Source organism: Cetorhinus maximus, chromosome 14, assembly GCF_964194155.1.
Source record: "Cetorhinus maximus chromosome 14, sCetMax3.hap1.1, whole genome shotgun sequence".
Lineage (NCBI taxonomy): Eukaryota > Metazoa > Chordata > Chondrichthyes > Lamniformes > Cetorhinidae > Cetorhinus > Cetorhinus maximus.
Window position 1 is genome coordinate 18,378,256 of NC_135892.1, and position 27,227 is coordinate 18,405,482.

General features: G+C 40.8%; 1 protein-coding gene across 2 annotated transcripts in view; it reads left to right on the forward strand.

The window, feature by feature from the left end:
* The first annotated feature begins 3,566 nt into the window (after window positions 1-3,566).
* Window positions 3,567-27,227, forward strand: part of LOC144689479 (zinc finger and BTB domain-containing protein 2-like) — a 46,082-nt gene continuing 22,421 nt past the window's right edge. The window contains exon 1 of one of the 2 annotated variants that reach the window (XM_078556591.1): window positions 3,567-3,657. The gene's annotated coding sequence lies outside the window, so the exon portion shown is untranslated. The remainder of the gene's footprint in view (window positions 3,658-27,227) is intronic. The other variant, XM_078556593.1, reaches the window with a different exon arrangement.

The following is a 27,227-nucleotide window of genomic DNA, read 5'->3' on the forward strand; positions in this document are numbered from 1 at the left end:
CTACCAAGCATCTGTTTGGATAATATAATGATCCAAACAGGAGATCCAATCAAATTAAGAGAAGCTTAGCTTGAAGCAAAATCATAATATTATTATTCATGTCAACTGAACAGTGTCATGCCCTGCTGTGCCTACTAATCATGAAGAGAACTGCACCAGGTAATTAGCAATACACCCAAAGCAAGCATCACTGCAACTTGGCAAATCGAAAAATAAGGGTGGAAAATTACTCCATTGCGGAGCTCTATTTTAGTTGGGCCAGTGAGGGTGATCCTGGTTTATGCCAAATACCACCAATCATTCTTCACGCGCTCTCCTTTGAGCAGGTGCCACTAATAAAATACAACTGAACCCCCAACGTTATAATAAAATCATGCCTGGGCTACTGCTGGGTGTCAAATCTCACTCTAATAAATCTTGATGAGACGACTGGCAATGGAAGTCTGCAAGTGCACATGGCTTAGTTATACCCAGTTGCCACTAGAGGCCCTTGAACTGGAGCAAGTGGGCAGAGAGAAAGTTCCTGATGATCCTGGACCTGCATGCTTAGAGAAGCTTTTCACCAGGACCAGATGTGGATCTACTGGGAGTTCCTGCCACCTGCTTGCCTTGTGTACGACTTGGCCAAAGGTAAGCATTATAAGTGAGAAATGGAGCCAGAGATCAAGGAGTAGCCCCTTTAAATAGTGGGAAACAGGCTACAACCTTGGGTAGCTGCCTCTATCTCTTGCATCAATATGATGAACAAAACCTTTAAGTTCTTGCAAGTCAAATGACCTTCAAGAGCTCATCATGTGAATGATTTGACGAGAACTGATTGAAGGACAATCAGTAAATCCAAAGTGCCAATAGGAGGTTGATAAATCACACTGTGCCAGTACAGTAGGTTGATAAATCTTACTGTGCCAGTACAGAAGGTTGGTAAATCACATTTTGCCAATACAGGAGGTTGGTAATTCATACTGTGTCAGCACAGAAGGTTGGTAAATCACATGTTGCCAGTATAGGAGGTTGATAAATCACACTGTGCCAGTACAGGAGGTTGGTAAATCACATTTTATGAGTACAGGAGATTGGTAAGTCACACTGCGTCAGTACAGAAGGTTGGTAAATCACATTTTGTCAGTACAGGAGGTTGGTAATTCATACTGTGTCAGCACAAGAGGCTGGCAAATCTCATTGTGCTAGTACAAGAGCTTGGTAAATCATATTGTGCCATACAGGAGGTTGGTAAATAATATTGTGCCAGTACAGGAGGTTGACAAATTTCATTGTGCCAGTAAGGAGATTGGTAAATAACATTGTGCGTACTCCTGCCCTCCTGCCATGGAGTTGCAGCATCACACCTGTTTTGATTGCACCAGTAATCTCTGAGATTTGTCTTTCTTTCACTGAAGACAGGCTTATCCCAGCATTCCTAGTGGTAGTGAAAGGCCTCTATTAAAACTGCAGGATGTACAGTTTTAATAGAAGGCTTTCACTTACAGTTATGAATGCTGGGATAGCACTCATGTAGTAGAAAGACTTGCATATACTATAGCCTTAGGGTCTGTGGAAGAAAATAAAAGAAAGAAATATGGAGATAGATAAGACAAAATTGACAAAGGGAAAGACAGAAGAGAGAGAAAGGGATGTGTCTCCTGTTGCCACTTTTATAAAAGTTGCAGCTTATGTAACTTTGCTTATGTTGTACTGCCAATCACTGTGGGCATGTAGTTTGTGACTAAACTTCCACTAGATTCTACCTCTCACCACCACACAACCCACCCCCCCCCAAATGTTGAGAGTAGGCTGTGTGACTGCTCACTCACTGTTCAATATAACCTAGCAATCATGTGGTGCCACAAGCAATATAATGCCATTCGTATAGATGTAGATCTGCTGTTATACAAAACTGTCCAGACCTTTGAATTCATGTGCAGATACAAAAGATGCAATGCTTCAGCTCAGGACTGGAAAAATATCTATGTGGGTTGAGAATGAAAGGGCACGTGGGTGGGCGACCGCATGCCACTGTACAGGGCAGTCCAATGGGTTCATTTATTTTCAAGTGATTAGAGTTGTGCCAGTTAATTATCCTCAGAAATCACTCAGCGAGATAAGTTACGCACTTCATAATGAGAGCTCCAAGATCTCCCTGTGTGCCTGTGCTTGTATGCTTTCAAACTACTGGTCAAAGGCATCTTGAAAAGCAGACATTTTGTGCATAGTCCCTTAATGACATCAGCAGTGAGATAAGAGGGTTATGGTCAGCACACTCAATTCCTGCTGCCACTGAAAAGCAGATTCTCCACAAAATGTCTCCTCCCAGCTGCCTCTAACCAAAACCCAGAGCACAGAAAGGGGGGGGGGGGGGGGGGTGCAGCTAAAGCACACAGACCATTAAGTGTGAGGACATGTTTCTGATAAATAATTACCCTTGCCCTTCATGTAAATGGAGGGAACGAGGCTAAGCGTTGCTGGAGCGAACGCACGAAAAAGGAAGCGGTTCCTCTCTTAAAGGCACAGTAAAAAAAAAATGTGATCCTACAGTAAAGGACTCCATATTAATACGTTCAGGAAGCCTTCCTTGCTGCAATTAAAAGAAGCGACCTCAAAGCACCGGTGAATGGAACGGGCGAAATCCTGCAACTCTGACCCGAAGTTATCTCAATAAATTAATGTAGTAAAGGGAGAAACGGGGGGGCGGGGGGGAGGAATAAAATGTAGTCTACCGATCCCTACCGTGTTAAACAATATGCAAGCTGCAATCTAAACATTCGGTAACTGCCTGACCCCATTCATTTTTCCCCTGCCTTGCTTAAAATGTAATCGCCTCACTACCATATTTGGACATCGTGCTACCAAAATGACCTTGGATTGTTGCTGCGGACCTTACCGGGGGCGGGGAGAGGTTTTGGGGGGGGGGGGGGGAGATGTATTGCAAATATATGTCAAAAAATTATGTATAAAGGGGGCAGAACTCAAGAGCAAGTTAACTTTTTTTTCCCCTATCGGAGTAAACAATAGAAAGTTTTGATGAAAAGTTAAAAGCGGTTTTATTTATTTAACGTGAGGGTGGCAACAAATAACGTGGTTATGCCGTTGCATTTATTTATTCTTTTTTTAAATATATATAACCGGGTGGTCCCAATGCACGGTTACATATTTAATTAAAAGTGGGGCAAAAGATGGATGAGGGGGTTGCATTTCGCATTGTATTGCAGCAGCTATGGGACATGGTGCTTTGTTCGCATTTTTGTTCGATTACCGGGAAATGGGGGAGGAGGAGGAGGAGGGGGAATCAATGGTCCCGGTTGACCGGCTACAAAGCGGTTGTATTTGTGTGCATGTGTGTGTAATTGGCCGCCGAGGCCGCTCGGCCGGCGCCCCCTCTGCTAGCCTGTCCTGTCGCCCTCGCGCCGCCTCAGCGCCCCGGGAGCTCTCAGCCCACTCCGGTCATGTGACCGGCGAACGTAACGGAACGTGCAGCAACCGTTTGGCAGTTTGGTTGGGAGGGAGGAAGGCGGCGGCGGCGGAGCGGAGCTTCGGTCGGTGTGCGAGAGAGCAGAAACCGAGAGAGGGGAGTGCGCGTAGGTGGGAGAGGGAAAGGGGGGGCAAAAGGGCCGGATTTGGACAAATATTAACCGAAACGCCGCACGGAGCTGGAGGAGGCAGGTCGGTACCGGGGGATTTTCTTCTTAAGGAGGGGAAGGGGGGGGGGGAGGGAGAGGGAGCGGGACCGGGAGTTGGTTGGGAAGGAGAGGGGTGGGGAGGCTGTTCGCTGGGGGGGGTCGGAGTCTCCTCGCACGGGGCGGCGTGCTCGGGCTAGGCCCCCGGGAGGACGGTCACGCCGCGCGCACGGCCCGCGCCGAGCGAGCCAGTCCGGCGAGATTGCCGGTCCCCGGTCTCTTCTTTGTCCCGCCCGCCATGTCCTCCCCACCCCCTCGAGGTGCGGAAGTGGCGGCCTGTGATCAGAGATACTCATCCGGTCACACGGGGAGAGAGAGAGAGAGAGTGAGTGAGTGTGTGGCGGCCCCACAGCGCCACCAGCAAAACGGGGCGGGATCCCAGCGAACTGCTGCAGTAATGCCGGGGCCGGGGCCGGGGCTGGGCCGGGGAGTCGGTCACAGCCCCCGCCAACACCTTCTCCGGACTCCTCCATCCCCACTCTCTTTTATTTCTTTCACTGTTAGAGAGTCCGCCGCCGCCGCCCCCCCCCCCTTTCCCTCCCTTGCACCTTTCCTCGGACGGGCGATTCTTCCACCATCCCTCCCCTCCCCTCCCAACTCTACTTTTAAAATCACATCACTTTTCTAAAATCAATTTGCAGCTTTCAATTGGCTGAGCACTTTATTTCTTTGATATTCGTGTATGTAAATTTTGTGTGTGATCGGTAAGGTTTGAGATGTGACTTTCCGCTGGTGATTTTGTGTGTGTGTGTTTGAGGAGAATACTGGGAGTTTGCCGACTTCCTTTAACTAGTCACTGTCCCCCGGGTGTAGGAATTTGGTACCGTTAACTTGGCAGACGAAGGCTTTAAATCGTACTGGTAAACGTCAGCGCGATGTTAGTTTAAATATAGTATGAACAGTCTGTGAACGATTCATGTAGTACAAATTGCAAGAGTACATTGATGTACTGCTTTGTTGAACAGTAAATGTGCTCCTTGGTACTTGAGTCTCTTCTCTTCCCCCCCCCCCCCCAATATGTCCATATGTGACAAATAAAGCAGCTGGAACTATGACCATCACCTTTTAACTAGTTGACTGATGACTGGGTCATGACTCGATGTTGTTTCCCTAAATCAATGGGTACTAGCTTAAAGGAAAGCCACTCTTGGCACAATGATAATGGATTGTATTCCGAGAGTGAACAGTGCCTCATGTTTCTGTACTTAATCATATTTAAGTTGCTATCTTTGTTGCTATTGCCACCAACTAAATGATCAGTATTTAGTGATCCTCATTAGGAAGTTTACCAGAAGGCAGTTGCTCATTTCTGGAGAGGAGGTTCACACCTAATTTTTTTTTTAATATATTTTTCTTTTCCTACCTATTTCCATTATTATTAAATGTATTTCCATGCATTGTTTTATCTCTACCTTTTAGCCTATTTCGATCCCTTCCCCCACCCCCATTAGGGCTATCTGTCACTTGCTCATCCTGCTTAATGTCATCATTAGCACATTCCTTAGCTAATATCACCACCGTCAACACCCTTTTGTCTATGACATCTTTGGCAATCTATTCTTTGCCTCCATCTATCACTGGCCCGCTATCCAGCTCTACCTGTCCCACCCCCTCAACCAGCTTATATTTCACCTCATTTCTATATTTCTTAGTTCTGATGAAGAGTCATACGGACTCAAAACGTTAACTGTATTCCTCTCCGCAGATGCTGTCAGACCTGCAGAGTTTTTCCAGCTATTTTTGTTTTTGTTTCAGATTTCCAGCATCCGCAGAATTTTGCTTTTATCACACCTGAGGTCCCTGGTTTTCTTGGAAAATCACAATGTTATCCTAGAAATATGGTATAAGTTCCAGGGAATAAAAAGCATTTGACTGAATCACCATGGTTATAAGGGGTTAGCAACCCTTTGTATACAATCGGAAAGCATTGTTTTTATTTTATTTTTTAAAATGTGGATGAAATCAAAGTAGTCCCCAAAACACCAATAACAGTATCCAAAACTTTTATGACCAGTTGAAAAGGAGTGAACCTGGCTCCCTTCTATTCAACTTCCTCAGTTGGTCACAACAGGGTTTTAAGTTTCTTTTTCATGAGGATATGTCTTTTCCAAACCCAAGTGTATTTAACTGGTTATACAGTGAACAATGAAGAGCCAATCAAACAATGTTTTCTTGATTTAAAGAAAGAGCAAATTTAACCACTAAACCTAAGGGGAAAAAAATATTAAAATGCACCGTCTCTCTCTCTTTCGCGTGCGCGCACACACATAGATATCAGAAGGGAAGTTAGAGTCCAACTTTTATAAAGTTAAAAGAATATACGGTTAAGTGTCCTTCGCTTGTCCTTGAGGCATAGATTGTTAAACGTCGCAGCCAATTTAGGTTAGCTGGTTTCTTGGATGCAGTTGGAGATGTTGCAATTATTATGAGATCTTAGTTCATTGGTAGGTTTCTGTTAGTTGACTTCTCAAACTGGGTGACACACACTTTTTCCAAAAGAGAGAGAGGGAGAGAACGCAGCTTTTTATCCTGTTTCCACTGCTGAAAACTTCTTGGCACTTCATGTCACTTTCAATCTCTCTTCAGTGGCTGCAGACTGACCTGTTATACTTCACCCATTGTGTATTTCCAAAGGACTTAGGCTATGTCTGTGCAGCCATTGTTTTAACATCCAGAAATTTGCATATTAATGCCTCTTCTTTAGACAGTGACGAGTTTCAGTGGATTTTTGAATTATAAGAAATGGCCTCTCTTCACAGTCCTGAGGGTATCTGATTGCTTTTTCACCTTCACCTTGGCAAGTGGCCTTGCATTTTTAAGTAGTTTGTTCTGTCTCACTTAAAATTGCAAAATTTGCAGTCAGTTGAAAAGTCCTGTTTTCAAAAATAATGGGGTATAGCCTCGTGATGATACCCATGACATAAAAATGAAATTTAGCTTATTTGGTTACTATGTAAACCTTGCAGGTGACCTTATCTGTTATCTACACTTAAAATAAAAACTTGCATTTATATAGTGCTTTTCATGAGCACTGGATGTCTCAATGCACTTTACAGCCAATGAAGTACTTTTGAATTGTAGTCGCTACTATAATGTCAGAAACACAACAGTCAGTTTACATACAGCAAGCTCCCATAAACAGCAAAAGGATACTGGGCAGATAATCTGTTCCTGTCACGTTGACTGAGGGATAAATATTCACCAGGATACTGGAAATAACTCTCTGGCTCTACTTCAAAATAGTGCCATGGGATCTTTGACCACCTGAGAGGGCGGATGGTGCCTTGGTTCAATGTCTCACCCGGAAGACAGTACCTTTGGCAGTGCAATAGTCCCTCATTACTGCACCGGAGAATTAACCTTGATTTTGGTGCTCCAACCCTGGAGTAGGATTCACCCGGGACATTCTAATTTGGCAAGAATGCAACCAACTGAGTTACAGCTGATACCTGAAAGTAAAAACAAATACGGCTTATTCCATGTGTGGGTTTATCATTTAGTGGATATACTACCGCAGGTAATAATCACAGCTGACTACATTAAATGGTCACTTGTTACATTTCTGAGTGCAGACTTGGGGAAAATGGAGTAATTTGTATATAAACTGTTGTATTAATAGTAAGCATTTTATTTAAGAATATTTGTCCCAGAGATAACCAGCTGGTCCTGCTTTTGGTCATTTTGAAATGACCTTTACGAAAGTTGTTAGTCTTTATTGGAGCAGATCCTTAAAACGCCCATAAACCGTTATTAATGCATCTAACCTATAGTACGGGCCTAACACATATTACTGCAGAATCCTAACTCTATCCAGATGTCAAGCATCTCAGACTTCTCATCTGCAGCATGACCTCAGTCATAACCTGTCAACTAACTGGAGGAGTTGACATGTAGTCTCAGCTCCCCCAAGTTGGGTTCAGCATATGTACGCCCTTTCCAGTTTATCCTGTTGTAATTTTTAACTGGGGTTGTAGTATAGTTGAAAGACCGAATAAAAAACATATCAGAAGAACACACTTCAATAAATAGTACCAAAGTCACTATTAGTGTAACCACAAGCTAATTTGAAACATAATCAAGCAGCCCTGCAAATGGTACTGAAATAGAATTCTGCAACTTAAATTGGCAGCCCTGCTGCCATTTTAAGTACAACAGCAGGGGGCAGCTATATGTGTCATCTACATTCAGAGTTCAGCTCCACTTTTATGAGGGGTGTTCTACAATGATTCCATTTTTGCATATTTTTGGTGAAAGGAGTCGTATTTTGAAGTGCCAGTTCGCACTTTGGGAGATGTGGTGTTAGGGCTGGAATTTTGCCCTTTCATCTGTGAAATCTAGGTTTGAATTAATGATAGGCTCAGAGTGAAAGTATCCTGTCTGCTGGTTTAAAAGTGTCCTATGTAAAATGAGCTTAGGAATTCTGAGAAACCTTTTGTTCTGAAATCAAAATCTAATTCTTAATGAATGAATTCAAAGCAAAAGACTGCCCGATGTCCACTACAAATTGGCCATAAGGAAGGTTGGTTTGGGGAATCAGAAAAAATTCTTCTGGTGCCATCAGGCTGAGTCTTGAAGTTTAGTTGGGATAGAGTTGAGAATTCTACTGAGTCTTGTGTTTGAATCTGACATTGGATACCCACAGGCCTTTTATTTCATCACTGTTGACATTGCCTGAATAAATGGACCCAGAAATTCAAATTTAAAGCTTTTATTACAGAGCTAGAATAAAAGAAAATCTGTGATTAGGATTGGTCAATTGGGTAAGAGTATGGAGAGATATGGATCAAAGGAGCATAAATGGATTTAAAGTGCAGATCAGCCATGATCTATTTGAATTGTGGATCATGCTGAAGGAGATGAATGGCCTATTCCAGACAGTTGCTATTGTAATTAACAACAAATTCACCACTTGGTGCCAACATCCAAATAACTAACAAAAAAATAATAATTTGAAAGTGGGTCTAAAGTTGAGCCTTGTGTGACCAATTAAATGGTTTGTATGAGGCTGTCAAATAACATGGGAATTAGGGATGTTGGGTTGTGGGAGAGATTGTAGCTACTATATGTATCAAATTCTTAGATATGTTTCAAACAAGGGGCTTATGATTTTGTTATATGTAACAAGCAGAGGAAACCATACTCTGATATGACTGCAATTTACACCAAAAGGTATGGGGAAAGGGAGGGGGTCACTTTTTTGGGCATAAATTGCTGAGGTTAAACTTTAAGTTTTTGAATCCATTGAGACAAATCTAGGAGTCTGTTTGGAGAGGAAAAATAACTAAGAGGTTTAGTTTATATTTGCCACATCATCCACACTTGACAACCCAGTAAAAATAGCAACAAAAACTTGCATTTATGTATTCATTGGATTTATTAATGTTGTAAAACATCCCAAGGTGCTTTGCAGGAGCATTATCAAACCAAATTTGAAATCAAGCCACATATGCAGACCTTGGGGCAGATGGGAAAGGTAGGTTTTAAGGAGGTGGAGACATATAGGGAGCAAATTCCAGAGTTTGAGGTCTTGGTAGCTGAAGGCACCGCTGCCATTGGTGGAGAGATTGAAATTGGGGATGCTCACCAGAGAGGATGAAGAAATGGAGGAGGGCAGATATTTTGGGGAATTGTAGGCCTGGAGGAGATTACATTAATGGGTCAGGGGGAGGCCATGAAGGGATTTGAAAAGAAGGATGAGAATTTTAAAATAAAGGTGTTGCTTATCTGGGAGCCAGTGTATGTCAGCAAGAGCAGGGGTGATGGGTGAATGGGAATTGTTGAGAATTAGGATGCGGGCAGCAGAGTTTAGAATGGCCTTTATGGAGGTTGGAGATGCATTGTCATGGAGATGAAAATAAGCTGTCTTAGCAATGGTGTGGATATGTGGACTGAAACTCATCTCTGGATCAAATAGGATGTCAAAGTTGCGAACAGTTGGGTGCAGCAAGAAGGCAGTAAAAAGAGGCAGTCATATTTTTACAACTAACGGGCTGAATATTTCATCCTGCACCTAGAGACCCGCAAAGTGGTTTTACCTCAGTCATTCTGGAAAGGAGAGCAGCTAGATAATCCTAAATAGTAACTTCAAGTAGCTGTGTGAGCACAAGTGCACTTCGTGCTCTGGTTGCTGTAGAAGTCACATTGACGCATCGTTGCAGAACATGTTCAGGAAATGGTTCCAATATAAATAAATGTACTTCTTTTGATAGCGTCCCTGGTCTTGAGAGGTAATGATACCAGCTCGTCTAGTGTGTTTCATCACCATCTGGGCTAGTGGTGTGGTAAAATACTATGTCATTTGAGCAATGTTAGCTGTGTAAGTGATACTTTTTCTTTCCCTACTGGTTGAGTTAAGAGAAAAATGGATAAACTATTTGCATATATTATTGTATAACGTTTTAAGCATTTACATGGAAGACTCCATGTAAATTTGAGGGACAGTCGTGGTTCAGTTCCCAGCATTCTTGCCTCTGAATCACGGTGGTCCAGGTCCCACTCCAAGGCATTCCAGTGCAGAACTGAGGGAACACTGCAGTGTTGAGGTGCTGTCTTTTGGATGAGCCCTTAAACTGAGGCCCCTCTGCCTACTCAGATGGATGTAAAAAATCCCATGGCACTATTTCGAAGAAGAGCAGGTGAGTTATCCCTGGCCAATATTTATCCCTCAATCAACATCACAAAGGACAGATTATCTGGCCATTGCACATTGCTGTTTGTTGGAGTTTGATGAGTCCATATTGGTTGCCATGTTTCATACATTACAGCAGTGGTTACCCTTCACAAAGTTCCTTGTATCTGTGAAGTACTTTGAAATGTCCGGCCTTTCTTTCTTTACTCCAAGAATCATATATGTGTACATTGTAATTTTAATGGCCAAAGGACTTTAAAGTGTTGCCTCTATGGGTTTTAGAAGTCTTCAAGAATGTTATCATTCATATTCTGGTGATAACGTTACACAAAAAAAAGTTATCTTCCTGTCATGCCACAGTGATTTAACATATTTGTTCTTCAACTTTGGTCACGTAGTTCTAATCTCTGTGCTCCAATGCCCCCAAGTGGTTGATTTGCTATGCACCAGAAATCCAAATAAATATCGTTCGTTGTAAATTGAACTTCCAGCATGCTGGAATTTTGGCAGATGCTAAGGAAGGGTGTGGTCTGGCACAGCAGGCTTTTAAACTTTTAAAAATAAAAATGACAACAGAATTTGAAAACTCAAAGTCTGTAAGCACCGAAACAAAGCTCTACTGACATTGGATTCATAGTTTAATTTTCCTGACTTGCTGCTTATAACGTGTGCAAACAACTAATCTCCATAATCAGAGATTAAATTAATGAACGCACAGAAATGCATGAGCTAACTGGACCATTCAGCATGATTTATAAAGGGCTTGACTTAACATTTGTTATTTTATCAAAAAGCTCAAATAGATAAAGGAAACATGATGGATATTGTTTATATAGATTTTCAGCAATTGTTTGATGTACTACATATAGTTTACATGCAAAGTATTAAAGTAAATATTGTTATGACTGCAGCTGATGTTATTCGCTGAGCAAGCCAAATCCCAGAGGGAAAATTGTGTTACTGATCATAACTTTTTTTCTTATATTTTGAAAATGAGGGGAAAACTACTGATCCTAGAAGCATAGAATCCCAGTAACACTTCTAGGGTTTTAAAATTAAAAGATTTATTAACAAGAGAAAAAAAAACTTAAACCCACACAAGATTAAAATTACACAGTTGAAACAGTTTTACAAAACATTCGGCCAAAAAAAGCCACTTGGTCAGAACGCACAAGTAAACTACTTGGCAACAGCTCCCTTTTAGATTTTTAACTATAAAATTCCAGTAATATTAACCGAGGCAAAAACTGCTGCTACTTCAATAAAGTATACCACACGACATCTCATTCGCTCTCTTCCTCTCTACTATGGAAGTCTGTAAGAAGTTCAGAAACAGTCTGTTTTCTGAAAACAAAGACTTAATTGGCTTGAAACTGGGTGGCTGCTTCAAATTCACAACATTTCTCAGCACAGAGCTGGTCTCAGGACATCTCCCGCACAGCCACCTCAACTCAACCAAACATCTCCCTTAAATATCTTTTTTCCCCTTTCATCCTAGACTCCATTGTCCTAAGCACCTCTTTGAACTCAACTTTTCCAAAATATAAAATCTTTCATGTCTGCCTATTGCCTCCACTTTCAGGTCAAATAAAATTTAATAACCTTTCCCCATTTACTTATGAAACCTTTGTAAGTTGTAAAAGTCCCTTAAACTCCCTTTGAAATTTAGTAGCTGAAAATTCATCTTTACCTATCACCTAATGCAAATTTTAAAACTCAACTTATTTATTTATTATTCCAATTTCACCATAACCTCTCATTACAAATACATGCATCTAGTACCTTTACTTTTAATCTCTCAGTTCCCACAGACAAGCTGTCTTTACTAACCTTCCCCCAGTTTAATTACCCTTGGACACACACACACATCCTTCTTTACAGAACAGCACCAAATTCCCAAAAATATTTAAAAAGCTAACATCCATCTTCACACCTCCCTCAACGGAAAAAAAAATGAAACGTCATATTTCAAGAAGATGTTTTCATTTTCTAAACCCATTTCATATTACTTATTGTACTTATCTATATGCAAAAAAAACTATTACGCTATGGTGTACATGCATCAACTATGAAAATATCAACAACTCTTTTGTAAGAATAAAGATCATTGCAGCCCATTCTCAATTCCCCAACATCAAAGTCCTTTTGAATTTAAGCTCTTGACAACGCATCTGCAATTAAATTCTCTTGTCCAGCCACATCTATAATTTTTAAATTGAACGGTTGCAATAACAAACTCCACCTGAATAGTCTGGTGTTTTTATCTCTCAACTTTTCCAGAAATTTCAAAGGATTGTTGTCCATATATACTACTGTCTCAGAAGAGTTGTTTGTAATATTCACTTCAAAATGCTGCATAGCTACAACTAAACTTAAAGTCCCTTTTTTGATAGTTGAATATTTCTTCTGATGCACATTCAACTTCTGTGAGAAATACCCCACTGGCTTCTCAAGTCCCAGTTCATCTTCCTGCAGCAACACAGTACCAACACCGACATCACTGGTGCCAATAGCCATTTTAAACTGTTTCGCATAATCAGGCACTGTTAGAACAGGTGTAGTGGTTAGTATGGCTTACAAGCTGTCAAATACAGTCTGACACTCCTGTGTCCATTGGAATCTCCTGTTCTTTTTCAGTAATCCAGCCAGTGGAGCAAGTACACTGCTGAAATTTGGCATGAATTTCCCATAAAATCGGCTCATGTCCATAAATCTCAAAACTTCCCATTTCGTTGTAGGCACTGGGCACTCTACAGTAGCTTTTACTTTTGCATCTCATGAGGCCACTTGACCATGTCCAACAGTAAATATGTAATTTGTGTTTTCGCAAATTCACTTTTAGCCAAATTTACAACCAAATTGGCTTCCTGTAGTCGGTCAGACAGTTCTTTAAATGTCGTAGATGTTCTTCCCAGGTTTGACTGAATACCACTGAGTCATCAATATAGACAGCACAATTGCTTAGTCCTTCAATCGCTTTGTTAGTCTCTGAAATGTTGCTGGTGCATTTTCCATTCTAAAGGGCAATACTTTTCATTGATATAAATCATCAGGTGTCACAAAAGCTGGTATCTATTTTTCCCTTTCTGATCAGGGTACTTGCCAATATCCTCGCAGCAAGTCAATCTTTGTGATAAACGCTGACTGTCCCACTCTTTTGATACAATCCTCTAATTGTGCAAAAGGATATGAATCTGTGTTTACTTTGCGGTAATCAATGCATAGCCTTTGTGATCTGTCCGGTTTTGACACAGTTACAATGGGTGAACTCCAATTACTGTGACTGGGCTCTCTTGTAATTTTCAAGCATAAATTCAATTTCTTTCCATGCTTGAGCCAATTTTACTGCATTTAATCTGTATGGGTGTTGCCTTATTGAAACTTAATCCTCCACATCAACATCATGCAAAGCCAAATTTGTCTTCCCTGGTCTTTTTCCACAAATTGCTTTGTGTGATTGCAACAGCTCTTGTAAATCAGTTCAACAGCTTTCTGGAAGGTAACTTAATGCCACATTTAGATTCTTAAGTACTTCCTCATTTCCCAATTTAATCAGAGGAAGATCAATTTTAGAATCATTAATCCTGTTTCTTCCTCCTTACCTACCACTACCAGTACCTCCTGTTTATCCTCTCTGTCAAAGTATAACTGTTTTAATTCTGGCCCCTTTGGGAGTAATTCCACTAACTTCAATGAATTAAACACCTCAACCTCATCCCCTCTAATCTCCTCCCCTTGAGTAATTTTTTCAAAGATTAACCCAGCCAACTGAGGTTCTGTATCCTCACCCTGTCTTTTAGATTCTTCTCTTCCTGTTACAGTTTGTGCAGTGATGGGATCACAGACACACAACCTGGAAACAATCCAGGATGCTCTTTCTGTAAAACCTGTTGATTGTATCTCAATGGGTTCCTCTATTACAGTAGGCATAGTCAATATTTGCAATCCAGCTATATCATTCTCTAGAATAAAATGAACCCCATGCAATAGGCAATCTCTCCACCACACTAACAATCACCTCTCCTGTTTTCAAGTCACTCTTTAAATTTTCTTTATATAATGAACTAGGCTTGATCCCTCCATGAATTCCACTAACATTTCTCCTGCTGCAACCCTTCTGAACAGCAGGTAGCACTATTCCAAAACATTCATGACTGGCTAGCCCCTGTATCTCTTAAGATCTTAACAGTCTTTCCTGCTCCTCCTGGAACACGTTGATATACTTTCCTTTCGCATATAAAATCTTTAAACACTTCTGTAACTTGCCCTTCAGAACTTCCTTGGATGGGTTGTGAACACATGCCCACCTCTCTGGCTAATACTGACTCTTCCTTTTTCACCTGTACAAATGTACTGGTCTGTCTGGCACTTGGGTCTCGGAGCCCACAACACTTTTACTTACAGAACTTTTCTGAGTTCCTATTTCTGCAATCACTCTCCTGTTTAACCTCCAACAATTCGATCTTGTATGTCCAGCCTTGTTACAATGGCAACATACTACTTTTCTTCCTTCACCTCTGCCTTCTACCTTTTCATCTTTAATAGACTGGCGTCCTTCAACTAGCTCCTTGTTACTAATATTTTACCATCACTAGGTTTTCTATATCTCCAATTTCCTTGCTGACTCCCATAGGATCATTTTCCTACACTCAACTGTCTGTGTGAAATATAAGTATCAGCTAAAACAGCAGCTTCCCTGACCTTTTTTCTTAGTTTTTCATCTAAATATGCTTTGATAGTTACTGGAATGCTATTTCTAAATTTTTCCATAATTATAATTTCTCTTACATTTTCAAAAGTCTTGTCTAACTTTAATGCCCTAAACCATCGATCGCAGAAAGTTTTTTCTTCTCTTGCAAGGTCTTATTAGGTCTCTTTCTTACAGTCCTAAACTTCAACTGATAAGCTTCAGGGACAAGCTCATAAGCATTTAGTATTGCCTTTTTTACTACCTCGTAGTCTGCAGATTGCTCCTCTGATAAGCTAACATACACATTCATTGCTGCACCTGACAAAACACTCTGTAACATTATAGTCCAAGCATCTCTTGGTCAATTCAATTTTATAGATATCTTTTCAAATGAGGTGAAATATCTTTCAACTCCATCCTCTGTAAATTTAGGCACTAACTGAAGATTTTTTTTAGTTAAATCAAATTCCTCAAAGGAATCAAAGTCACCATCTGAACCACCATCTCTCCTTTATTCTAAGCTTCACTTTAGACAATTCATACTGTCTGGCTTCTTTCTCTCTCTGAAGCTCTCAATCTCTTTCCTTCTCTCTTTCCTCACTTGCTAACTTCTCTCTCTGCAGTTGAAGTTCAAGCTTTCGCATTTCAATCTCTTGCAATCTCTTCTTTTCCTTTTCCTGCTCTTTTTCCCATTAAGCTTTTTCATTTCTTCTACTTTTAATCTATTTTCTTCTTTCTCTTTCTCCTTTCTCTCTAATTCAAATTTTCTCATTTCTCTTTCTTCCAATTCAAGTTTCTGCCTTTCCTTATCTCTTTCTATATAAGCTGCTTCATCTGCAGTAGAAGTCTTAATACCTCCAGCTGTGACACACTAAGCTCAGGTGTCTCCTTCTCCAACTTTTGATGTTGAGTAAGCACTTTAAACCATATCAGCCTTATGAAATTCTGCTTTTATTTCTACTTGCGCTTCATCTGCTAACTCTCTTAGCTGAGCTTAAGTCACAGATTTCAACTACTCCACAGTTACATATTCCACTCCCAGAAAAGTCTTAGCAATTTCCAAAGCTATGTTGCAGTCCAACCACTTTAAAATCCCTCAACACAAAACTCCTGAGTTCAGTACTCTCCTTGTACTTGTATCCATTAAATTTAAAAATCACAATTCAATCAAGGAATTTTAAATCCTGCAAAGAGCCCCCAAATTTGTTATGACTGCAGCCGATGTTATTCACTGAGCAAGCCAAATTCCAGAGGGAAACTTGTCTTACCGATCATAACTTTTTTCTGAAAACAAGGCGAAAACTACTGATCCCAGAAGCATAGAATCACTTTTAGGGTTTTAAAATCAAAAGATTTAATAACAAGAAAAAAGAAACATAAACACGCATAAGATTAAAATTACACAGTTGAAACAGTCTTAAGAAACATTCTGCCCAAAAAACCTACTTGGTCAGATTACACAAGTAAGCAAACTACTTGGCAACGGCTCCCTTATAGATTTTTAACCATAAAAATCCAGTAATATTACCCAAGGCAAAAACTGCTACTTCAATAAAGTATACTAGATGACTTCACTCTCTCTTTGGATTTCCACAGCAGAGTGGAAGTTCAGAAACGGGCAGCTTCCTGAAATCAAAGACTTCTCTGGCTTGAAACTGGATGGCTGCTTCAAATTCACAACTTTTCTCAGCACAGAGCTGGTCTCAGGATATCTCCCCCGCACAGCCACCTCAACTCAACTAAATATCTCCCATCAGTATCTTTTTTTCCCCTTTCATGCTAGATTCCATTGTCCTGAGCACCCCTTTGAACTCAACTTTTCCAAAATATAAACTCTTTAATGTCTTCCTATTACCTCCACTTTTGTATCAAATAAAATTTAATAACCTTTCCCCATTTACTTATGAAACTGCTGTAAGTTGTAAAAGTCCCTTAAACTTCCTTTGAAATTTAGCAGCTGAAAAATCAAGTCCTTACCTATCACCTAATGCAAATTTTAGACCCCAACTTATTTACTTGTAATTCCAACTTCTCATATGCTCTCATTACGAATGCCTGCATCTAGCACCTTTACTTTTCATCTCTCAGTTCCCACAGACAAACTGTCATTACTAACATTACCCCAATTTAATTACCTATGGACACACTTCTTTACAGAATAGCACCATATTCCCAAAAATATTAAAAAAGATAACATCCATCTTCACAATATAGTAGCATAGATAGAGAAATGGCTATGGACAGAAAGCAAAAAGGTGACCTGAATGAATGCTTTTTGAATTGGTGGAATGTGGATGGTGCTGCACCCTAGGGATCTGTGCTGATTCCTCTTAAATTCTGTTTATGTGAACGACTAGTCATAAACACAATGACGTGGCATCAAATTAGGGGACATGGCAAACTTTGGAGGAATGGTGAGAGGACATAGACATAGGCAGGCTGGGCAGTCTGGTGGCAGATGTTCAGTAGTGAGAAATGTAAAAATGTATTTTAAAGGTAATGAATTCAGATTGTTATCAGAGTGGAAAACAGAGATCTTAAGGTGTAAACACAAAGATCTTCAAATGTGGGTAGAAAAGGCTGAGAGAATTCAGTATTTTTTAGAATATATAGAAGCAAGGAAGTGATGTTGCGTTTATACCAGATTGGTTTAAAATATTATGTGTGTCCTAGGCACCCAAAAAGGGAAACATATTGGAACCATAAAAGGATACAGTGAAGCTTCACTAGGATAACACCAGGAATGAGAGGTTATTGTTCTAGGGAATGGCTTGAAAAACTTGTTTTCCCCAGTGGAAGAGAAAAGATTAATGGGAGGAGGGAGGGAGGGTGGGTGGATGTATAATAAAATTATGAGATTGAGGTTAAATAATGTGTATTGATTGACTTCTTGTCATGCCATACACTGATGATGATCACTAGTAAAGTACAGAGGGAAATTTTTTTCTACACATAACAGCCGTTGAAACATGGAATGCTTTATCACAAGTGACTGTTAAGACAGACACTATAGCGTCACTTAAAAGGGAATTGGATAAATATTTGAAGAGGAAGAATAGAATTGGGAAAGCCTAAAAAAACTGGAATTAGCCTAGATGGTAGTAGTTGAGGTCTAGTACTGATGCCAGAATCTGAATGACCTCTTGTGCTGTAATGGATGGAGTGGGAAGAGAGAGAATACAAAACATGATGTGTGATGCAGCTGTTAGTACCTCAAAATGTGTGAACTTGATCATGCTGCAAAATTCTGCCCATTGTCTTCATGCCCCAGTCTGTTATCAACTTTCAGTTCAATTTGGGGGAGACGGTAGCATTGTGGTAATGTCACTGAACTAGTAATCCAGAGGCCCAGGCTACTGCTTTGAGGACATAAATTCCCACCACGGCAGCTGGTGGAATTTGAATTCAAAAGATAAAATCTGGAATTGAAAGCTGGTCTCAGTAATAGTAACCATGGCTGAGATTTTCTGGTCCCGCCCGCAGTGGGAATCGTCGTGGGCAAGATGGAAAATTTGACGGATCAGCCAAAGGTCTGTTGACTTCAAACTACCATCAATGGTTCACTTATGTCCTTTAGGGAAGGGAATCTGACACCCTGACTTGGCCTGGCCTACATGTGACTCCAGACCCACAGCGATGTGGTTGACTCTTAACTTCCCTCTGAAATGGCCTAGCAAGCCACTCAGTTCAAGGGCAATTGGGCATGGACAAGAAATGCTGGCCTTGCCAGCGACACCTACATACCATGAAATAATACATTTTCTAAAAAGTCAACACTCTTAAAACTGGACACAAACAGATTATTAAAATAGCTGCTGCAAATCATGCGATCTTTGGCATTCGAGCTATAGACAGGACTAAGTCTTAAGTGAATACCTTATTAAGTATGGACATTCACAGCCATCTGGGGAATTCACACTTCTCTTTGTTTTAGGCTGGACCAACACAAAAGGACTATAGACTTTCCAGCCATCATGTCTCTCTCTGTTTCACCCTGGACAAAAGGAAACATTGAAATTCAATGTGTGTAAGAATGCTTATCAATATGCATTGAATGGACCCTGTCAACCTTCCATTGTGTTATGGTGGTTTCCCCCATCCAAACTAGACTGCATGAATGTCAAGGCGTTAAACAACAACACAGGATGTTACAGTCAACCTACACACCTCGCCTTTGGAAAAAGGATTTTGAACTTGTGAAAGTCATATGATGAGGGAGCCATTTTGTTGCCTGCTTTTAAAATCAGCCAGAAGCTATATTGCAGATAGAGCTCCACCAGAGAGCTATCAAACTAACTGCAAGTCATCCAAGCAATCAAGGTGATTAACAGCAATATCTTGAAAGCGATAGATCTTGAAAGAGAGAAGGACTCCCCCAACCCATTCCAACTTCAAGTTCACTTGAAAACCAACTTCCTGGAAAATCGACTACAAAAAAATCTCAGACTGCTGAAAACCCTTTGCTTTACAAGACCCTCATTTCAGACTTGAAGCATCAAAACCATCTAAGAAACTACAGGCTAGCCACAAAGAGAGACTGAGATGATTTACAGTCTGTAACAATATGATATCTTCGTCTGTATCTAATCTTTGTGTGTATGTGTGTGTGAGAGATGAGTGAGTGAATTGTTATTTTAATGGGGAGTGAGTGAGAATAAATAACATTTATTTTTAAACTCCTAAAGCTTGCTGCTGGAATTATTTGGGTTCCACGCTTTGTGGGTGAGAAAACCCACACCTCTTACATACAAAAACATACTGATCACGGGCAGTAATGGGAACACACAGGTTCTGCCCATGGCAATGCATATTGACATGCTTACCAATGTCACTGCTTTATTAGCAAAAACAGGATAAGTACTATTCTATCTGAAGTTGAAATATAATGACAATAACTTGTATTTATAAAGTGTGCTTATTATAAATCAATATAAGAGCTTCATGAATGCATCTTAGGAAGCAAAATGAGAGAAAACGATTACTAAATAGTAAATCTTTAAAAAGAGTAAATGACCAGAGAGACTTGTCAGGAGGATACACAAATCTTTAAAAGTGGGAGGACAGGGTAATAAATCTATACAAATCCTAGAACAGACTGCATATTGTGTCCAGTTTTGGGCGCCTTTAGGAAATATGTCAAAGCAGTGGTGGATTAGAGGCTCTTGTCTAAGATGATACCAGGAATGAGAGACTTCAGTTATGTTGAGAGGCTATAGAAACTTGGAAAATTAAAGGAAAGAGTACAAATGCCTGAAAATACAGCAGTCAGTATCTGTAAAGAGAGAAGACAGGTTATGACATTTTAGGTATGTATCTTAAACCTGTGTAATGCAGTATTTTCTGATTTTATTTCAAGAGAAATTTGGAATCTTTATTAGAAATAAGATGAAAAGGAATTTTGAATAGAAGATCCTAAAATATTGGGTTTTGATAAGCAACTATTTCCATTGGTTGATGATTCAGCCCTTCAGGCCTGTTCCTCCATTTTATTAGATCATGACTCTTAACTCCATCTAACCCCCTTGATTCTGTAACCTTAATACTCTTGTCCCGCATAAATCTATTGACTTCAGTTTTGAAATATCCAATTGACTTAGTCTTAACAGCTTTTTAGGGGACAGATTTACATATTATAGAGTAGTCACGACTGAATGTAACAAAACCATGTGTGAAGATTTCAAAGGTGGGGGAGGTGATGGAGCATGAGGCAAGATGGGCAATGTTATAATCGTGGAAGTAAGCCGTTGATAATCAGATGTAAGGTTTGAATCTCAGTTTGGGATCAGGGGCATTAAGATTGCAATTAACATGGTTCAGCCTGAGTGTGGTTGGAGAGAAGGATACAATGAGTGGTAAGTGAGTAGAATTTATGTTGCAGTCTGAAAGTGATAGTTTTGGTCTTGCTGATGTTCAATGGAGAAAATTGGAACTCATTCAGGATTTGATATTGGAGTAGGGTAAGGGAGGGTAGAGCTTTGTATCTGCAACGTACATATGAAAGCTAACTTCATACTGCTGATGATATTGCCAACTCAGCCAACTGCCACCCCATCAGTCTACTTTCAATCATCAACAGTGCTATTAAGCAGCACTTGCTTAGCGATAACCTGCTCACTGAAGCTCAGTTTGGGTTTCACCAGGGTCACTCAGCTCCTGACCTCATTATAGCTTTGATTCAAACATGGACAAAAGAGCTGAACTCGAGATGAAGTGAGAATGACTGACCTTGACATCAAGGCAGCATTTGACCAAGTATGGCACTGAGGAGCCCTAGCAAAACTGGATGTATGGGAATTGGGAAAAATCCTCCACTGGTTGGAGTCATACCTGGCACAGAGGAAGATGGTTGTGGTTATTGGAAGTCAATCATCTTCAGTTGCTTCAACAGGACATCTGGATTTTCTCAGGGGAGCATCCCAGGCACAACCATCTTCAGTTGCTTCATCAGCGACCTTCCTTCCATCATAAGCTCAGAGGTTGGGGATGCTTGTGACTCCTCAGGTATTGAGGCAGTCCATGCCCAAATGCAGCAAGACCTGGACAATATCCAGGCTTGGGATGACAAGTGGCAAGTAACATTCGCATCACACAAGTGCCAGGCAATGACCATCTCCAACAAGAGAGAATTTAACCATTGCCCCATGAGATTCAATGGCATTACCATCACTGAGTCCCCCCAATCAACACCCTGGGGGTTACCATTGACCAGAAACTGAACTGAACTGGACTAGCCATATGAATACTGTGGCTACAAGAGCAAGTCAGAGGCTAGCAATCCTGTGGCGAGTAACACCTCCTGACTCCTGAAAGCCTGCCCACGCCTACAAGGCACAGGTCGGGGGTGTGATGGAATACCCTTGCCTGGATGAGTGCAGCTCTAATAACACTCAAGAAGCTTGACACCATCCAGGACAAAGCCCACTTGATTGGCACCCCAACCACAAACATTCACTTACTCCACCACTGAGGCACAGTGGCAGCAGTGTGTACTATTTAAAAAGATGCCCTGCAACAACTCACCAAGGTTCCTTAGACAGCATCTTCCAAACCCACGACCGCTACCATCTACAAGGACAAGGGCAGTAGACAGATGGGAACACCACCACCTGGAAGTTCCCCTCCAAACCACTCACCATCCTGACTTGGAAATATATTGCTGTTCCTTTTCTGTTGCTGGGTCAAAATCCTGGAACTCCATCCCTAACAGCACCGTGGGTGTACCTACACCACATGGACTGCAGCGGTTCAAGAACGCAGCTCACTACCACCTTCTCAAGGGCAATTAGGGATGAGCAATAAATGCTGGCCTAGCCAGGAACACCCACATCCCATGAATGAATAAAAAAACAAAGGCAAAGGAGGTTGAGGATAGATCTTTGGTGGAGGGAAGAGGAGCCATTGCTTCGAGATCCTTTGATTGTATTTGCATAACTGAGAATGGAATCAAGAAAGGGCAGTTGCACAATAATGCACAACAGAGACGTTTTAAAAGAGGATGCTGTGGTCAACTGTACTGAGTATTGCAGATAATAGTGAGAATGGATAAAGTGCCACAGTTACAAAGATGTCATTCATAACTATGGCTAAAGGAGCCTTGCAGCTAAGTGTAGGGCTGAAGCCAGTTGGAGTTTTGGAAGAAGTGAGAATGGAATTGGAATGTGACACATTTGCAGATCTTGGAGTGGGAAGGGAAGTAAAATGAAAAAACACACATGAGCTAGAAGATTGTATGTGTTATAGACAATTTCTCTCCAGGAATGTGAGATACAGTAAGCACAATTTCTAATGGCTTTATAAATCTTTGAAGGTAGAAGGACATATTGAGAGAGTGGTTAGCAAAGGGTATTGCATCTAGTTCTGGACACCACACATTTGGAAGGATGTGAAGGTCCTTTAGGGCATGCACAGGAGATTTATCAGAATGGTCCCAGGGATGGGGAATTTTAGCTACAAGGTTAGGTTGGAGGAGCTGGCGTTGTTCTCTTTGAAGCAAAGGAGGCTGAGGGAAGACTTAATAAAGATGTACAAGATTATGACAGTATTAGATAGGGTGGTCAAAGAAAAGTTGTTCATATTTAGATTATAGTATAAAACTAGGGAACACCAATTTAAGATTTCAGTGTAAAGGAAATTTCATTTTTTCCCCTAACATTACAGTGGGATACTGAAGCAGGCTTGTATGTGTAACTAATTTAATTAACTGAAGACAGTCAGATTGCAAGGTTTGAATCATCAAAGGAGTTAGGTGTAAAAGCAAGCATTTTGAAATGGAGATGGGCAAGCTAAGATGAGATCCCAGTAGATACAGTGTGAATGGGAATTTGCATTTGTAGAGAGGTTTGAATTTCAAAAGAGATATAATATGAAGTTTTGCAACTGGCAAAAATTGTAAAAAAAAATAGGTGTTTACGTTTATTTTTCCTGAAAATGCTGGCCATAATGACAATATGAAAGATTTTTATATTCTGGGAAAAGTAACTTCCAAAGAAAGTTTAAAACAATGGGTTTTAAAGAGCAAAAGGGAGAAAATATATTTAAGGAAAGATTGAAAGCTGTATAGGCAGTGGCTATATGAGATCTTGAAAGGTGGGCTGTTACGATCCCAACTGAAGTTACCCCTGGACAAGCCTGATCCCAGAGTGGAATCCAGCTTGATAAATCCTAACTTTTATTTGTTTGTTTAGATACGAGGAGAGGGGCTACTGAACAGAGCCACAGGTGTCAGCTCATGAACTTTTAACGAAATAATAAAACATTTATTCAACAAGAAAATATGAACCATATTACAATACTCCTTCACCCACACCTATACCTTTACAGATATATACAGATTTGTAAGGATAACACAAGTTACAAAAGCTATCTTATACTTTAATGTTCACAGTAAATACAGAGTTCACGTACCAATAGGTGTCCTGTGGTCAGACACACCACACTCTGAAACCAAGGGACAGATATCACCTCAACCAGATGCTATGGATCTCTTCTCAACTCCCCCCAAATGATTGTCACACCATGAGCCAACCAGTCTCACTGAACTCTGTCTTTCACAAGAGGGTTTCCAATCTCCACTCTCCAAGGCTTGGAATCTTGGAATCTTTTCCCAAACCAATACTTTCTCTCAGGCGCCTTCCCTTGCGGTTCACCTCCAAGGTGTCAAACTCTCCTTCCGATGTTCCTCATCCCTGGGTTGCCACATGCATTCAAGCTGTCTTCCACGCACACTCTCCCTCCGTCTCAGCTGTCAACAATATACCGATGCTTCACATGCCCATTGTAAGAGTTACAGACCTTCATTTGTTTCTTTGGACCTTCTTGCCTCTTACAAGCTGTTCTCACTTTAAATCTGCTTTCTGCAGCTTTTGTCTCTTTAAATCTGAAGCTTGGAGCCATTCACTCTGCCCCTCACTCTTAACTTCATTAACAGGAACTTTTCCAGGTTCCTATCCTTTCTTGGACTAGAATCAAGGGTTATGGGGATAAGGAAGGAAAGTGGAGTTGAGGATTATCAGATCAGCCATGATCTCACTGAATGGCAGAGCAGACTCGATAGGCTGAATGGCCTACTTCTGATCCTACGTCTTGTGGTCTTATGAACAAAACCTTGCTTTTCTGGAACAAGCGAGCACTTCTCTGGGGTGGTTAGAGCTTCTAGTGGGACTTGTTCCACTCCCCTGGATTTTGGGGTCTTTTCTTTAGCTTGTGACTGGCTATATGTTCCCTTTTACTCCAGTCTCTCTCTGGCAGCTACTTTCAAAACCAGCTGAACTCCAACAGCTTCCAAAAAAAGCTGCTGTTTCTAGCTTTTCCATGTATCTGTGTCTGTGGGAGGGACCTGCCTCTCTGGCCTTCTGTTGCTAGGCAACAGCCCAATTCTTCTACTCTTGTCTGCTTAACCTAGATCACAGTCGTTCAAAACCTCATTAGAAATGCAGGCACCTTTTTAAAGTGAAACTAAAACTCTACCTGACCTTTCCTTAACACGCACTTACAGAAATACAGATAAAAATTAAACCTTACAGCTAAAACTCATTCCTAACACCTACAAATACCAATATAACTTACTTAAACTGTCTCTATTTCCTAACACTGTGCAAAGACAGACTTGTGAATAAGCAGCCTCTAGCCACCCCAGAGAAGTGCTCGCTTGTTCCAGAAAAGCAAGGTTTTGTTCATAAGACCACAAGACGTAGGATCAGAAGTAGGCCATTCAGCCTATCGAGTCTGCTCTGCCATTCAGTGAGATCATGGCTGATCTGATAATCCTCAACTCCACTTTCCTTCCATATCCCCATAACCCTTGATTCCCTTACTGATTAAAATTCTATCTCAGCCTTGAATACACTTAATGATCCAGCCTCTACAGCCTTTTGCGGTAACGAATTCCACAAATTGACTACCCTCTGAGAGAAGAAATTCCTCCTCATCTCTGCCTTAAGTGGGTGCCCCCTTACTCTGAGATTATGCCCTCTGGTCCGAGACTCTCCCGTAAGGGGAAACAACTTCTCAGCATCCACGCTGTCAAGCCCCCTAAGAATCTTATATGTTCCAATAAGGTCGTCTCTCAATCTCCTAAACTCCAAAGAGTACAGGCCCAACCGACTCAACCTCTCCTCATAAGAAAACCCCTCCATACCCGGAAACAACCTAGTGAACCTTCTCTGGACTGCCTCCAATACCAGTATATCTTTCCTTAGATAAGGGGACCAAAACTGTTCACAGCATTCTCGGTGTGGTCTAACTAGTGCCTTGTATAGTTCTAGCAAGACTTCCCTATTTTTATACTCCATTCCTTTTGAAATAAAGACCAACATTCCATTTTCCTTCCCTATTACCTGCTGAACTAATGCTAACTTTTTGGGACTCATGCACGAGGACCTCCAAATCCCTCTGTGCTGTAGCTTTCTTCAGTCTTTTTCTATTTAAATAAGATTCAGCTCCTCTATTCTTCCTGCCAAAGTGCATTACTTCACATTTTCCCACATTATATTCCATCTGCCACGTTTTTGCCCATTCACTTAACCTGTCTATATCCCTTTGTAGACTCTGTGTCATCCTCACCACTTGCCTTCCCACCTATTTTTGCGCCATCCGCAAACTTCGTGATAGCACATTCACTTCCCTCATCCAAGTCATTGATATATATAATAAATAATTGTGGCCCTAGCACTGATGATCGCTGTGGCACTCCACTAGTTACAGGTTGCCATTCTGAAAATGGCCCCCATATTCCAATTCTCTGTCTTCTATTAGTTAGGCAGTCCTCTATCCATGCTAATACACTACCCTTAATACCATGGGCTCTTATCTTATTAGGTAGCTTTATGTGTGGTACCTTATTGAACGCCCTTTGGAAATCAAAATAAACTACATCTACTGGTTCTCCTTTATCTATCTTGCTTGTTACCACCTCAAAGAATTCTAATAAATTTGTCAGGCATGTTTTCCCCTTCATGAAGCCATGCTGACTCTACTGGATTGTATTATGCATTTCTAAATGCCCTGCTATTACATCCTTTATAATACACTCCCACATTTTCCCAATGACAGATGTTAAGCTTACTGGCCTATAGTTACCTGTTTTTTGTTTCCCTCCCATTTTGTATAAGGATATTACATTGGCAGTTTTCCAATCCTCAGGGACTTTTCCAGAATCTAAGGACTCTTGGAAGATTACTACCAGTGCATCCACTATCTCTGCAGCTATTTCTTTTAATATCCTAAGATGCAACCCATCAGGTCCAGGTGACTTATTGGCCTTTAGCCCCATTAGTTTCCCTAATAATTTTCCTCTAGTGATAGTTATTGTATTTATTTCCTCCCCCACCCCCCCTTTTGCCCCATGATTATTTAGAATTTTTAGTATGCTATTAGTGTCTTCTACCATGAGGACTGATGCAAAATATTTATTCAACTCCTCTGCCATTTCCTGGATCCCCATTATTATTTCCCCAGCTTCGTTCTCTAAGGGGCCTATGTTCATTTTGGCCTCTCTCTTCCTTTTTATATTTTTAAAGAAGTTTTTACTGTCCATTTTTATATTACTTGCCAGTTTACCCTCAAAGTTTATTTTCTCAAAGCCTTGGAATTCCATTGTTAAGTGAGAGGAAGAGAAAAGCTGTGAACTACCTTGCTATAGCAACAGTGCATTGTTTTATGGTTTAAGAATCTATTTGGACTGTTGCCTGGAAAAGGGTGTTTATTTGAGAGTCTAGCAAGAAATCTTTTGGGACATGTG